The sequence below is a fragment of the Bos indicus x Bos taurus genome, chromosome 7 (assembly GCF_003369695.1).
Source record: "Bos indicus x Bos taurus breed Angus x Brahman F1 hybrid chromosome 7, Bos_hybrid_MaternalHap_v2.0, whole genome shotgun sequence".
NCBI classification, from domain to species: domain Eukaryota; kingdom Metazoa; phylum Chordata; class Mammalia; order Artiodactyla; family Bovidae; genus Bos; species Bos indicus x Bos taurus.
The window spans coordinates 42567986-42584984 of NC_040082.1; the positions used below are offsets into that span (position 1 = coordinate 42567986).

The following is a 16999-nucleotide window of genomic DNA, read 5'->3' on the forward strand; positions in this document are numbered from 1 at the left end:
TTTTGTCTCTTTTGACCTCAAGGAAGTAATTAGAGCTTCCCTCATAGCTCAGTTGGTAAAGTATTTGGCTGCAATGCAGGAGACCCGGGTTCAATTCCTGGGTCAGGAGGATCCCCTGGAGAAAGAAATGGCAACACTCCAGTATTTTTGCCTGGAGAATCCCATGGACAGAGGAGCCTAGCAGGCTATAGTCCATGGGGTCTCAAAGAGTAGGACACGACTGAGTGACTAAACCACCACCACCAAGTACTTAGAAATAACACTGGTTAGGAGAAATGAAAAGGAAGTGAACAGTAGTATGGTCCACTGGTGCAGAACCATAGGCTACTGAACTCCACGCTCAAGTGAGGGAATCATCTAGAAGGCATCGCCCTACGCTTCATTAACTGGAGCAATTCCAGGCATAGGACAGAAAATGAAATTTAAGGAAAAGGAACAGAAACCAGTACCTCTAAGAAAGACTGCACCCGACCTCAGCTGAATCCTTCCTCATCACACACAGAATAGAGAGAGGGAGAGGGAACACAGGGCTTGAGCCTTTCAGCTGTAGCTGGAAGATAAGTTAAGTCTCAGGTAATGGTGGAAAGAGGGTGGGGAGAATCCTCTCAGGCTGTAGGCAGTCTACAGAGCAGCTCTTTTAAGCAACAGTCAGGCAACATGGATTGAGGTTTTAATGTGAAAATACCTAAGAAAATACAGCATGAACATGCCCCAGGGATCATTCCCAAGTGCTTTGTCCAGTTGAAAAGATTAATGAGAATAAGATTATTTGGAAGCAATAAACAGAAAATAAAACCCTTAAAGTCCCACCAATACTCTACAGAATTAAATATAAAGGGATATGGCCAATGGAAGAAAAGAAATTAATAACCTAACTAAAATAACACTATTTTAGAACTAATGAGTAAATTAGAAACAGCAAGAAAGAAAACGGGTAAAAATTGAAAGAGAAATTCAGGACATAGAAGAAAGACAAGGTAATCATAGTAGATATGGAGGGGGGAAATGAAGTTTATGAAGAGCAGATATTATATAAGAGAAAGCTCTTTTTATATTCTTTTTAAACTTTCATTTTTTATTAGAGTATAGTTGATTTAAAATGTATTGGTTTTCTGTTGAACAGCAAAGAAAATATATACATACATATATCCACTCATTTTTAGATTCTTTTCCAATATAGGTCATTAGTATATTGAGTAGAATTCTCTGTGCTATACAGTAGGTTCTTATTAGTTATCAGTTTTATATATAGTAGTGTGTATATGTCAATCCCAGTGTCTCAATTTGTCATCCCCTGTCCCAGATTCTCCATCAATTCAGAGGTAAAGAATCCTCTTGCAATTCAGGAGATGCGGCAAGAGCCCCAGGTTGATCCCTGGGTCAGGAAGATCCCCTGGAGCAGGAAATGGCAACCCAATCCAGTATTGTTGCCTGGGAAATCCCATGGACAGAGGAGCCTGGTAGGCTGTTGTCCATGGGGTTACAAAAGAGTCAGATGCAATTTAGTGACTAAATAACAGCAGCCTGTTTTTATATCCTAAAGACAGAAAATCTCTGGAGTAGTGCTGTGGTTTAAACTGTGTTCCCCAAAGAGATATATTAAAGTCTTAACTGTTTAGTACCTAAAAGTACCTAACTGTTTAGTGAATGTGAATTTATTTGTAAATAGTCTTTGTGGATATAGTCAAGTTAAAATGAGATCACACAGTAGGTGGAATCTGACTTTTATACAAGAAAACAGGGACACTAGGAAGAGAATCTGTGTGAAGACAGAGAGACACCTATGGAAGGACAGCCTAGGGAACATGGAAGCAGGGATTTGAGCACTGCACTTACAAACCAGGGAACACCAGGGATTGCCAACCTTCACCAGAAGCTAGGAGAGGAGAAAGGAAAGGAGAGGAGAAAGGAAAGGAGAGGAGAAAGGAAAGGAGATGCCCTCGGGAGAATCAACACCACCAAGATCCCTCTTTTCAGCTAGTAGCCTCCAGAACTGTGGGAGAATAAATTTTCATTGTTGCAAACCACTCAGTTTGTGGTACTTTGTTACTGTTACAGATGTACCAGAAAAATAACACAAGTAACACTGCCTACAAATGGAACAAAAGAATAAATGGACAAGCTGGAATCAAGATTGCCGGGAGAAATATCAATAACCTCAGATATGCAGATGACACCACCCTTAGGGCAGGAAGTGAAGAGGAACGCAAAAGCCTCTTGATGAAAGTAAAAGTGGAGAGTAAAAAGTTGGCTTAAAGCTCAACATTCAGAAAAAGAAGATCATGGCATCCAGTCCCATCACTTCATGGGAAATAGATGGGGAAACAGTGGAAACAGTGTCAGACTTTATTTTTCTGGGCTCCAAAATCACTACAGATGGTGACTGCAGCCATGAAATTAAAAGACGGCTTACTCCTTGGAAGGAAAGTTATGTCCAACCTAGATAGCATATTCAAAAGCAGAGACATTACTTTGCCAACAAAGGTTCGTCTAGTAAAGGCTATGGTTTTTCCTGTGGTCATGTATGGATGTAAGAGTTGGACTGTGAAGAAGGCTGATCGCTGAAGAATTGATGCTTTTGAACTGTGGTGTTGGAGAAGACTCTTGAGAGTCCCTTGGACTGCAAGGAGATGCAACCAGTCCATTCTGAAGGAGATCAGCCCTGGGATTTCTTTGGAAGGAATGATGGTGAAGCTGAAACTCCAGTACTTTGGCCACCTCGTGCAAAGAGTTGACTCATTGGAAAAGACTGTGATGCTGGGAGGGATTGGGGGCAGGAGGAGAAGGGGACGCCAGAGGATGAGATGGCTGGATGGCATCACTGACTCGATGGATGTGAGTCTGGGTGAACTCTGGGAGTTGGTGACGGACAGGGAGGCCTGGCGTGCTGCGATTCATGGGGTTGCAAAGAATCGGACATGACTGAGCAACTGATCTATCTATGTACTAATAAAAATTGTTTAATGAAATCAAATAAACTGGAAAAGTACAGATGGACAGGATATACCATATTCCAGAAAGCCTGAAAGAGCTGAGGGACACCAACGACTACCATGGTTAAACAATTAAACTTCAAGAAGAAAAAAAAAAAAAAATTTCAAACCTGGAGGCAGAAAAAACTCAGAGGCTCTGATAATTTCTGACCCCTTTTCTTAAAGAATAAAATGAAAAATTGTTTCTGATGAAATGATGAAATCCAGCCAATCAAGGCAGAAATCAAAATAGACCTCAGCTATGCAGAAGAAGCTCAGATAAAACAACGTGGGGTGAGTACTGAACCAATTTAAATATAGTACTAATAAAAATAACACTGGGAATTAGGGTTGGGAAATATAAATCTTCATAGAAGTTTTATAAATCTTAGTGAAATATTTTGAATATTATAAAATGTATTGAAAAGCAACTAATGCTTTGAGAGAAGGACACGAGTCAATGCATACTGGATATAATTCAAATATGAGATTAAAAAATAATGAATCTAAACTGTTTAATGTTTCACCTCATTTTATTTATTTATTTTTTTAACATTCAACAATTTTTAACAAATAGTGATCAAGTTTTAGACATTGTGTTTGACACTGGGAAGCCTCTATGACTAAGACACAGTCCCTGACTTTCAAGGTTTATATTTTGACAAAAATAATAAATCTGATGTTTGAACTTTATTAGGTTTTTATATTGGCATCATCATGGTTATCAGGGCATGCCAGGTGACTCAGTGGTAAAGAATACACCTGCTAATGCAGGAATCTTGGGAGATGCAGGTTCAGTTCCTGGGTCAGAAAAAAATCCCTTGGAGTAAGAAATGGCAAGCCACGCTAGTATTCTTGCCTGGAAAACTCCATGGGGAAGAGGAGCCTGGTGGGCTACAGTCCATGGGGTCACAAAGAATCAGACATGACTGAGCATGCATGCACATCATAGGTAACTCACATCCTAGTATTAAATAGACATTGGTCAAAGTGCTTTATACATGTCTTATGGATTCTGTGCAACGGAGCTACAAGAAAGGTACATTATTATCCTCATTATACACTCGAAGAAATATTTACCTAAAGGTCATTAACTTCAAGCTCACCTCTACTTCTTTCTGTCAAGTTCTCCTAAAATTCAATTTAATAGTTTTTTTGTGTGCAAGAATGAAACAGGAGGAGGAAAAGAAGGAAGGGAAGAGAAAAACTGGAATCCAACCTCAGCTCAACTGTTCACTAGCTGTGTGAGATGCTTAATTTTACAAATCAACTTGAATGGGGATGCCCAGATAGATGGTAAAATATTATTTCCATACATATCTGTGAGGGTATCTCTGGAAGTGATTAAAATTTGAATCCGTAGAGTGAAGAAGACCTCCCTCACCAACGCAAGCGAGCATCATCCAACCCATGATCCCAACCAGTGCAGGTGAGCATTATCCAATCCACCCAATAGAACAAAAAAGCAGAGTCAGGGCACATTTTACTCTCTTCTCTTGAACTGAGACGCCCATTTTTTTCCTTCTATTAGATATCTGACTCCTGGCTCTCAGGTTTTTGGACTCAAATTAGGATGTATTGCCCTCCCCACCCCTAATTTTCAGAAGTTTAGATTTGGAATAAGTTATATCACTAGGTGTCCTGGTTCTCCTGCTTGAAGGACAGATTATGGGACTTCTCAGCTTCCAATTCCAAAGAAAGGCAATGCCAAAGAATGTTCAAATAACTGTACAATTGCAGTCATTTCACATGATAACAAGATTTTACTGAAATCCTTCAAGCTAGGCTTTAGCAGTACGTGAACAGAGAACTTCCAGATGTACAGGCTGGATTCGGAAATGGCAGAGGAACCAGAAATCAAATTGCCAACTTATGCTAGATCATAGAAAAAGCAAGAGAATTAAAAAAACATGTACTTATACTTCATCGACCGTGTGAAAGCCTTTAACTGTGGATCACAACAAACTGGAATATTCTTGAAGAGATGGGAATAGCAGACTACATGTCTCCTGAGGAATCTGTATGCAGGACAAGAAGCAACAGTTAGAACTGGACATGAAACAAAAGACTGGTTCAAAATTCAGTTCAGTTCAGTCACTCAGTCGTGTCTGACTCTTTGCAACCCCATGGAGTACAGCACTCCAGGCCTCCCTGTCCATCACCAACTCCAGGAGTTTACTCAAACTCATGTCCATTGAGTTGGTGATGCCATCCAACCATCTCATCCTCTGTCGTCCCCTTCTCCTCCTGCCCCCAATCCCTCCCAGCATCAGAGTCTATTCCAATGAGTCAACTCTTCACATGAGGTGGCCAAAATATTGGAGTTTCAGCTTCAACATCAGTCCTTCCAAAGAACATTCAGGACTGATTTCCTTTAGGATGGACTGGTTGGATCTCCTGGCACTCCAAGGGACTTTCAAGAGTCTTCTACAACACCACAGTTCAAAAGCATCAATTCTTTGGCACTCACCTTTCTTCACAGTCCAACTCTTACATCCATACATGACCACTGGAAAAACCACAGTCTTGACTGGATGGACCTTTGTTGGCAAAGTAATGTCTCTGCTTTTTAACATGCTATCTAAGTTGGTCATAACTTTCCTTTCAAGGAGTAAGTATATTTTAATTTCATGGCTGCAGTCACCATCTGCAGTGATTTTGGAGCCCAAAAAAATAAAGTCTGACACTGTTTCCACTGTTTCCCCATCTATTTTGCCATGAAGTGATGGGACCAGTTGCCATGATCTTAGTTTTCTGAATGTTGAGCTTTAAGCCAACTTTTTCACTCTCCACTTTCACTTTCATCAAGAGACTCTTTAGTTCTTCACTTTCTGCCTTAAAGGTGGTATCATCTGCATATCTGAGGTTATTGATATTTCTTCCAGCAATCTTGATTCCAGCTTGTGCTTCTTCCAGCCCAGCATTTCTCATGATGTACTCTTCATATAAGTTAAATAAGCAGGGTGACAATAAACAGCCTTGACGTACTCCTTTTCCTATTTGGAACCAATCAGTTATTCCATGCTCAGTTCAAACTCTTGCTTCCTGACCTGCATACAGATTTCTTAAGAGGCAGGTCTAGTGGTCTGGTATTTCCATCTCTTGAAGAATTTTCCACAGTTTATTGTGATCCACACAGTCAAAGGCTTTGGCATAGTCAATAAAGTAGAAATAGATATTTTTCTGGAACTCTCTTGCTTTTAGGATGATCCAGCAAATGTTGATAATTTGATCTCTAGTTCCTCTGCCCTTCCTAAAACCACCTTGAACATCTGGAGTTTCAGGGTTCACATATTGTTGAAGCCTGGCTTGGAGAATTTTGAGCATTACTTTACTAGCATGTGAGATGAGTGCAATTGTGTGGTAGTTTGAGCATTCTTTGGCATTGCCTTTCTTAGGGATTGGAATGAAAACTGACCTGTTCAAAATTGGAAAAGGAGTAGGTCAAGTCTGTGTATTGTCATCCTGTTTCATCAACTTACATGCAAAGTACATCATAGGAAATGCTGGGCTGGATGACTCACAAACTGGAATCACGATTGCCTGGAGAAATGTCAGCAACCACAGGTATGCAGATGATACCAGTTTAATGGCAGAAAGTGAAGAGGAACTAAAGAGCCTCTTGATGAAAGTGAAAGAGGAGAGTGAAAAACTGGCTTAAAACTCAACATTCAGAAAACTAAGATTACTACACAACTAATAGATGGGGGAAAAGTGGAAATGGTGTCAGATTTCATATTTTGGGGCTCCAAATTCAATGTGAATGGTGACTTCAACCATGGAATTAAGACACTTGCTCCTTGGAAGAAAAGCTATGACCAACCTAGACAGCATAATAAAAAGCAGAGACCCCAATTGGCCAACAAAGGTCTGTATAGTTAAAGCTATGTTTCTTCCAGTAGTCTTGTATGGATGATGGAGGTGGACCATAAAGAATGCTGAGTGCTGAAAAATTGATGCTTTCGAACTGTGGTGTTGGAGAAGACTCTTGAGAGTCCCTTGGAGTGCCAGGAGATCCAACCAGTCCATCCTAAAGGAAATCAATCCTAAATATTCATTGGAAGGACTAATGCTGGAGCTGAAACTCCAATACTTTGGCCACCTGATGCGAAAAACTAACTCATTTGAAAAGACCCTGTTGCTGGGAAAGATTGAGGGCAGGAGGTGAAGGGGATGACAGAGGATGAGATGGTTTGATGGCATCACCGACTCAATGGATGTGAGTTTGAGTAAACTCCTGGAGTTGGTGATGGACAGGGAGGCCTAGCGTGCTGCAGTCCATGGGATGGCAAAGAGTCAGACACGACTGAGCAACTGAACTGAACAATGTATACGCAACAAGACTGTGTTGACTGTTGTCAAAGTATCTATTTTATACATGTGAAATTCTCTGTAAGTCCTAAAATGTTAAGAAAGAACATTTAAAAATTCTCTTAAGATATGATCTTGAGAAAAGGGTAGTTCTTCAAATGGAATAAATTTAGCTCCATAGAAATGTTCAATATACCTCAGTGTGGAACAGTGAATGCATTTTCATTAAGCAACTAGAACTCCTGAAGCACTGCTTTAGGAGATGCTGACTGGAAAGGTCCTCTAGCCTATGATCCTGAATCAAAATTAGTCTTAATATTTCACTCCACACAAATACAAGTTATTCTACTGAAGAGTTATTAGAAAACAAAACTTATAAGAACCTCCTATTTCCCTGTTAAAGGAAGAGGAAGTTAATACCAAACAGGAAACTCTTATCTCTGGGAACCTACAGGAAGTGATCAAAGGAAGTAGGAACACAAACTCACCTCTTATACTCAACTCTTGAGTGATTATTATATCATTGAACCACCCTTTTTTCTCAATACGGCAGCAATACAAGCCACTGTCAGATGGGTCAGCATTCTTTATGGTCAAGGTCAAATTCCTTTCGCCAATATATCCTCTTAGTTGATAACGTCTGTCCTTCTGAAAAGTGACTTTGTATCCATCAGTCTGGATAATGTCTTCTCTGCAGCTCCACCAAGAACATTCCCCTCGGCCCCAGCATGCAGTTGTGATTTCTCCAGTATATAAGCAGGGTAGCCTGACAGACTCACCGGTTCTTCCAGTCACTTGAGAATAAGAGGTTACACCATCTGTAAATAAAAAGAAACCAAAGCATGAGAACATGAGGTCTCAATATTTTAATTTTAATAATTTTAATTTTTTCATATAGCTTATTTGGTTTGAAATTATGTGACTGTATCATGACTTTTTAGAATTTAGTATGAGCAAATTTCCATGTTAACATGTTCTTCAGCAGCATCACTATTTATTAGATAGGATTGAAGATGAAAGGTCATATAAACATTTTTTTCGATTGATGAAAATGTCCTATGCTTCCCAATAGGACAGATTTTCTAGAGAAAATATCAGGACAAAGGTCAGATATATGTTCAGCCGTTTTGGTGAATATGATCAAACTTTTCTCCAAAAGATTTGATTGAAACAAATGACATCTAGTAATGCATGAGTATGTGGATATTCATCCTGTATTTGACAGGTATCTGTTTATTAAATATATAAAACACACTGGTGGCTTTTCCTTTCTCCTAGATTCAATCACTGTCTTAACTAAAATCTGGTTTTAAAACTCTATTGCATTCAAAGTTTTGATTTTCTCTTTTTATTTTAACTTTCCAATGGCCATTGAACATAGTCACTTCATAATACCCTCTCTTATTTAAATTTTAAAAAAAAGTCTAATATTTTATTAAACATCATTGGCTGGAAAGCAGAAGTCTTGTAAACTCTTTAGAAGTCAGTTCTTAGAAAAATGGGTTTATAATACTTTTAGGAGAAATTAGTTTTATGGGCTTTAGGGTCATTCCAAAAAATTTAAGCAGGGATCCTTTCTTGAGCTCTGTGCAATGAATCACAGTCCACTTACCCAGGCAAAACCAAAAAATTGGAGAATATTCAATAAAATACTAAATTTTGCCTCAGAAACAGGCAGGAAGACTCACCTGTGGCTGTGGCTTAAACACTGCTCATTGGCAAAAAGTTCCTAAAAGAAGTGTGAGACTTAGCTAATCACAGTCAGGACTTCCCTGGTGGCTCAGACAGTAAAAAGTGTCTGCCTACAATGTGGGAGACCTGGGTTTGATCCCTGGGTCAGGAAGATCTCCTGGAGAAGGAAATGGCAACCCACTCCAGTACTCTTGCCTGGAAAATCCCCTGGATGCATGGAGGAGCCTGGTAGACTACAGTCCATGGGGTCACAATCCAATAGGACTAACTTCACTTTCACTTTTCATAGTTAGGACTGGACTGTGGGTCTGGGAAATGCTTTGGGAATAAGACACTCATTGTTACATAGTATAAGAGTATTTTCTTCACTGGAATTCTGATAATATTTAATTTTGCTTAATATCATTTTGTATCACAAAGCTAATACATATTAATTTTAAAAATTTGTTATAGAAGTATAATTTAAAATTGTACTTTTACTCATATTCCACCTGTAAAGATTGTTTTTAAATTTTAGGATATATCTATCACTAATTTTCTCCCCTATCTCATAGAATGTTTTGAATTAATATATTTTATTTATTAAAAAAATTTCCCATACAGCACAGATGGGGAATCTTAGTTTCCCAATGAGGGATAGAACCCACACCCACTACATTGGAAGCATGGAGTCTAAAGCCACTGGAAAGAGGGAAGGTCATTCTCCTTCCCATCCGTCCCCATTCCTTCTTCCCGTTCCCTTCCATGCCATGATAACAATGGTTGCTGTTTACTACATACACGTGAGAAGTTCATGCGTACACATGAACAACACAAATGGCAGCAGATGCATGTGTGCTGTATCATGCCTTGTTCCTCTAGCCATTGATTTTATAATTCTTAGTGTTTAGGCAATTTCTTTGGCTTAAGGTTTCAGCCTTGTTCTTTGCTCACTACTTGACCTCGTTATTTTTAAACAATGCCCTAGAAATCTACCCTGCTCTACCATACCTACATACCCACTATATTCCCCCATCCTCAGGGCTTCCAAAGCACAGCCCACCTGTGCACCTACCTGTCAGAAGGAGTAGGAGGCCCAGGATGGCTACCCAAGGGTGCATGATGCTCTTGGCCTGAAAGAAACTGAAAGTTGACTGGTTTGTATGCTCCCAGGCAGATGGTATCAGGTTGGACACCACTAGATGGCTTTCCAGGGGTTCCAAATAGCTCAGGTTCCTTATGCCTCAGCGCAGAAAAAATTGAGCCAGAGCCTGAGGAGTGATAGATGAGAAGTGATCCATTAAAATAGGATGCTTGTAAGACTTACAAGGAGACAGGTGAGCATTGTGGTGCCTCAAGTACTTAGTGGGTTACATTTGTATAATCAAAGGAAGAAGGAGAGGGAAGAAGACCACCTTCTTTTTCACTGTTAGTCTTCTTGGATGGGAGGATGTTGATCCTGTGTGGTGCATCCGGCACTGTCATGGCACTACGGAAAAATTAGTCCAGGTCTCAGGACAATGAGGGTTGTTCAGTTTGAAATGTCACATATCCAACTCTGGCAAATGTTTTAATCTCACCGATATCAGTTTCTTCTCCTTTATAATGAACGTAATAATAGAATCTACCCCAAACATCTGGACAAGGGCTCACAACAAGATAATGCTCTGAAAGCATCAAACCCAGCCCTTTCCTATAATAAGCACTCAGTAACTATTGCTTATTATCAACGACTCCAAGAATAATATTGATAGTCTGGAATGCTCCCCTATAAAATGATACATATGAAAGCTTTGGAAGTCCCTATTCAGCACTTACACTGTATCATCACAGTAATAATTATTTGATCAGAGGGAGGTGCCAGTCATCAGACACTGTTGAGACCGGCTCGACAAGCAGGGTTTCCGAAAGCGCGATATGGCAAGAGAATGAGAAACAAGACATAAGAATTCAGAGAAAAGGGAGGATCAGGGGACCAACACCGCTCCAAGGTGAAGGTGCAGAAACTGAATCCAAGTCGACTTTATTATACTTTCAGGCGTGAATGAAAGAATATGTGGGGAGACTGGAAGAAACACAAGCTGGAATCAAGATTGCCAGGAGAAATATCAATAACCTCAGATATGCAGATGACACCACCCTTATGGCAGGAAGTGAACAGGAACTAAAAAGCCTCTTGATGAAAGTGAAAGTGGAGAGTGAAAAAGTTGGCTTAAAGCTCAACATTCAGAAAAAGAAGATCATGGCATCTGGTCCCATCACTTCATGGCAAATAGATGGGGAAACAGTGGAAACAGTGTCAGACTTTATTTTTTTGGGCTCCAAAATCACTGCAGATGGTGATTGCAGCCATGAAATTAAAAGATGCTTACTCCTTGGAAGGAAAGTCATGTCCAACCTAGATACCATATTCAAAAGCAGAGACATTACTTTGCCAACAAAGCTTCGTCTAGTCAAGGCTATGGTTTTTCCTGCGGTCATGTATGGATGTGAGAGTTGGACTGTGAAGAAGGCTGAGCGCTGAAGAATTGATGCTTTTGAACTGTGGTGTTGGAGAAGACTCTTGAGAGTCCCTTGGACTGCAAGGAGATGCAACCAGTCCATTCTGAAGGAGATCAGCCCTGGGATTTCTTTGCAAGAATGATGCTAAAGCTGAAACTCCAGTACTTTGGCCACTTCATGCGAAGAGTTGACTCATTGGAAAAGACTCTGATGCTGGGAGGGATTGGGGGCAGGAGGAGAAGGGGACGACAGAGGATGAGATGGCTGGATGGCATCACTGACTCGATGGACGTGAATCTGAGTGAACTCTGGGAGTTGGTGATGGACAGGGAGGCCTGGCGTGCTGTGATTCACGGGGTCGCAAAGAGTCGGACACGACTGAGCGACTGAACTGAACTGAAACTATAACTCATGTGGCCTTCGGGGCCAAAGAACAAAATGATCATTAACCATTGAGTAATTAGGAAACAGTAATCAATAACAAATCAGTAACTAAGACTAACATTCTTATCTATAGATTTTCTACCAGATACGTAAAACATGTGATTTTGAGACACCAGTTGAGAAACAGGCTGGGGTCAGTTTTCTGACCCCAGGATCATATCTTGTTTTCAAGATTATGAACTGTTCCCTCTGGACTTGTTCCAAGAGTCTCATGCCTTATAGCATCGAGTTTATCAATGATTATAAATTTCTTTTGTGGCCTTTGCTGGGGCCTGCTTTTCTTTTATTCTTCCTGTCTCCTACATCTCCCCCTTTTTGATTTTGCACATGATGAGAAATGGTGAGAAATGTTAGTTGCTGTTGTTGGCTTCATTGTCTCTTGATCATTCTTCTCCAGACTATACAGAAACATAAACACATAATTAATAGCACTCCCATAACCAGAGCAATTCCATATCCAAATGTCTTGATCTGTTTTAAGGGATTAAAAGAAAAAAGATTATTAGCAATAGTATCAAGAAAATCTGATCCAGAAATTACATCAAGATATTTATTAAAAGCTTTTAATATATTTTGTTGTAGATATTGAATATCTACAAAAATATTATCTTGGTTCAATAGGTGTTGTTTAACTTTATTCCATTTGAATTCAGTCTTATTATATTTGAAAGCCGTTACACAAAAGGAAGTATAGTTCCAATCACATCTTAGTCTCACCTGTTTTTGTAAACTGACTAGTTGATCTCCTAATAAAATAACAGATTTTTGAAGGTCAGCCACTTGGGAGGCCAGCTTTCCATCAATTTTTTGTTGAGTGGTCCAAAGGAAATCGGCATCTTTATGTCATTCTTATACAAAATGAACTGTTTGTACAGATGTATGAAGAGCCGTTCCAGCTACGGCTGCCGTAGTGGTAATAGCTATAATGCCTAAGATGGCAGCAATTAGCAATCCCATAAAATGTTTAACACGTTTAAGATTTTTCAATATTTCTTCAATAACATATAATGTAGGTTCTTGCCAAGGTCATTGTAAATCAACTGGAACCCATATGCCAGTTCTGGTTTTAAGAATGTAAATACCCTGCCAACTTTCATTAAAAGGAATGGTATTATTTATACATGTATAAAATGAACAGTTAGGACATGTTACTAATCCCAAATTGGGATCATATTTTGCTGGTCTGATCATAAAAACAAAAGGAATTCTTACACAAGTCTGAATAGTGTGGGTAGAATTTTTTGTAAAATTAAAGGTAGCTTTTCGGTCATTTAAAATATATTCAGTATATTGTTCCTTCCAAGCAATTAGTTCTTTTAATGCCATGGGTATTTTTCATATTTCATCATGAATAGGATAATGATCTAAAGGAGGCACAGGGGGAGCTAATCCTATCCCATGCTGTATGAGGAGTTGACTACCATAAGTACTAATTGTCTTATCTTTATATACCCATGGAGAAGACACTTTAGATTCTATAAGTTTAGGGGTTCCTCAGGGTCCATAATCGATAATGGAGCATTCTGCAACATTTAATAATAAGTGACTTTCTGATCCTTTACATAATTTCCATCTTAACCAATTTTCAATACCATGGCTAATTTCAGTAACACAATCAGGAAGGTCAGGTGGATTCATCATGCTGGAAGTTTCTTCTTTTTCTAAAAAAAGTAAGAGCAGTTAACAGAAAGAGGGAAGTCTTATTATCATTTGATTCTTTGACAACTGACAGCCACTTCTGATATCCTGTTTTAAGACATAAACTTCCAAAACCAACATAAATAGGAGTGGCATCAGAGCCAATAGTATAATTTATCAACTGACCATCTTCTTCCTTTAAAGTCTTTTTTAATGTGTCCCAATTTTTCATGTTGGTGACATCTCATATCTGTCTTTTTATTGGCTTTAGATAATACTTGAGCCAGAAGTTGCATTTTATACGGTTCTGACCCAATATCTTGGCAAACTTTAAGATATTCTTCTAGAGGGGCACCCTGTGCTTTGAGAGGCTGAATCACCTTTTTACATTCTGAGTTAGCATTCTCATATGCAAGAACTTGCATCAGCAAATCTCTCAAACCAGGTTGTGCAACTGTTTTATTTAAATTTTGACATAACCTGGCAATAAAATCTACATAATGTTCCCCATTTGATTGTTTAATTTGAGTAAATGAAATCGAGGCTTGTCCAGGTGGATTTATTCTCTCCCAGGCTTTTAAACATATCATTCTCACTTGAGTGAGTAACTGATCATCAAATTGTAACTGAGCTTGAATGCCAAAATGTGCCCCACTGCCCATTAATTGATCAAGTGTTATATCAACTGGCAGGTTGGCTGTTGCATTTCTGCGAGCTTGTGATTTGCTTCGTCTTGCCACCAGGTCCTAAATTGTAAAAATTCTGAGGTGGATAGGCAAATTCTGGCTATCATTTCCCAATCATAAGGAATTAACTGTTCAGCTTGTAAAAGTCCCTGAATTAGTCCCATGGTATAAGGAGAATTAGTTCCATATTAGGTACATGCCTGTTTTATCTCCTTTATAGTTTTAAATGGCATGGCATTATAATCGTAATGCATTCCTCCTTGTGGGAATTGAGGATCTGGTGGGAATTGAGGATCTGGTGGGATTTGGGTTACAGCCACAGGGAGAATTAAAGCGTCTTCATCCCCCTGCAATTGTGCCATACAAGCTCACTTTTGTAAAGGCATCATTTTATTAGGTACATTTATCTGTGGTTTAAAACCAAATCCATCATCCCAAGGGTTTTCAGGATTGAAAGGAGAGGGCTCAACAAAAGGTGCATTTGGTCGAGCAAGAAAGATCTGTTCTTGACTTCTATCATTCTTTTGGCTCTTATTTTTCATTTTTATTGTTTCTCTTCCTCATCACCTATGTTATCATATAAATTCATTTCCTCCGTCTGTTCTTGTATTGTTCTACAGAATCCCCTGAATCTGAGGTTTCAGATTGCAGCAGTCCTAAAGCGGTGCTAATAAGATTCCCTACTGACCATACAGACAAAAGAATCTTTTCGTTGCGTTGGTAGGCACTGCGCAGGCAACGCATAACTTTGTCCCATTCCTCATGCCTCAAAGTCCCTTTATCTGTATCTGCTGCTGCTGCTAAGTTAGTTGCTTCAGTCGTGTCCGACTCTGTGCGACCCCATAGATGGCAGTAGCAGTATTTTTTAATGGCAGAAAACAATTCTTTAAAAGAGGAGTGAGATATCTCGACCCCCGAACTTTTAAACGAAGTTTTTAACACTTGCATATAATCACTATGCTTAGAAGGATTTTGCCCCATCATTACCCTGATTGACAAATCCGCAGGGGTGCACTTACCAAGTACTTTCCTCTTCCGCCTAGCTGGCCAGATTTCCCTACGTTCACCTCGGCTAGGAACTAGCTTCTCAGGCTGGATTTACTTTCGGGTCCCTGTTTCGGCACCACTTGTCGAGACACGCTTGACAAGCAGGGTTTCTGAAAGCGCAATACGGCGAGAGAATGAGAAATAAGACACAAGAATTCAGAGAAAAGCGAGGATCAGGGGACGAACACCGCTCCAAGGTGAAGGTGCAGAAACTGAATCCAAGCCGGCTTTATTATACTTCCAGCCGTGAATGAAAGAATATGTGGGGAGTTAAACTATAACTCATGTGGCCTTCAGGGCCAAAGAACAAAATGATCATTAACCATTGAGTAATTAGGAAACAGTAATCAATAACAAATCAGTAACTAAGACTAACATTCTTATCTATAGATTTTCTACCAGATACGTAAAACATGTGATTCTCAGACACCAGTTGAGAAACAGGCTGTGGTCAGTTTTCTGACCCCAGGATCGTATCTTATTTTCAAGATCATGAACTGTTCCCTCTGGACTTGTTCCAAGAGTCTCATGCCTTATAGCATCCAGTTTATCAATAATTATAAATTTCTTTTGTGGCCCTAGTGGGGGCCTGCTTTTCTTTTATTCTTCCTGTCTCCTACAAGACACCAATCCCCACCGAGGCAATTGTAGGTCCACCCAGCCCCACATTTCCAACTTCCTGTTAGACATCATCCAGGGGCACTTCAAACTCAAGATCACCCAAATAATTTTCATTCTTCCTTCTGGGGTTCCTTTACCAGTGAACCCATCACAACACCTACAATCCCAAGTACAAGAATCAGTCATCCTTCCTTCTTACTCCAGTCACCAGCTCCTCTCAATTCCAAGTCCTAAATGGCTCTGACTGTGTCCCTTCTCTCTGTTACTGCTGCCATCATTCTAGCTGACACACTCCTCTCCTGTCTGAATAACAACAGCAGGAGCCTCCTGGGGAGTCTCTCTGCCTCCAGGTTTACTCCTCTCCAATACGGCTTCCACAGTCTTGCCAGCACAATATTTCCAAAAAACAGAGTTGAAAGTGCCATTCCCTTCTCCAAACACGTGAACAGTTTCTTAGGACCCTGGGGTCAAATCTAAATTCCTAAGTCCATCAATCAAAGCCTTTAAGAACCTAGGCTACTCCTAGCTTCCTGTCTCCATTAGATTAAACTAGACTTAAACAATCACAGAGATTCCATGCTCCTATAAGTCCCCCTATCCCTGCTCAGACTGTTGCCCTGCCTGTTCACTCTGCTCAATGAAATGCTCTCATCCATGAAGAGCCAATTCAAGGATCTTTGGGAGAAATCATCCTGGCCATCCTTTCCCAGTTAGAATCCTTCTCTCCTTCCTTTGGGTCCCCAGGGCACTTCTTCACACTTCTACCCCAAAACAAAGCCCACTGAGTGGTTATTTGCTCCATCCAAGCCTGTGTATCCCACACCTTTATGGACAGAGGTCAAGATTTCCTCATTTTGATATGTTGTGGTCCCTGCATAGAGAAGCAACCAGGTAAGCCATGCTTAATGAACCATAGATTCAAAAGGCCTTTACCGAGTATCATGCTACATATTTCTATGTATCCAAATGAAGTCCCAAGAAAAAGATATACAATCTCATCTGCAACCACTTTTCCCTCTAAGAATCCCTTGATTTGCTGGAAAGGCCAGCTTGCTCAGACCGTGGAGCTTTGGCTGGTTTTGTATAACAGAGATATACGGCAAGAGA

At 39.9% G+C, this 16999-nt stretch overlaps 1 long non-coding RNA gene across 1 annotated transcript; it reads right to left on the reverse strand.

The window, feature by feature from the left end:
- Positions 1-3486: 3486 nt before the first annotated feature.
- Positions 3487-15489, reverse strand: LOC113895112. Its single transcript, XR_003511760.1, has 4 exons — positions 15244-15489; positions 10030-10087; positions 7772-8101; positions 3487-4990 (listed from the first exon to the last, which is right to left on the reverse strand). It is a non-coding gene; the product is annotated as an uncharacterized LOC113895112 (long non-coding RNA).
- Between the last annotated feature and the right edge of the window lie 1510 nt (positions 15490-16999).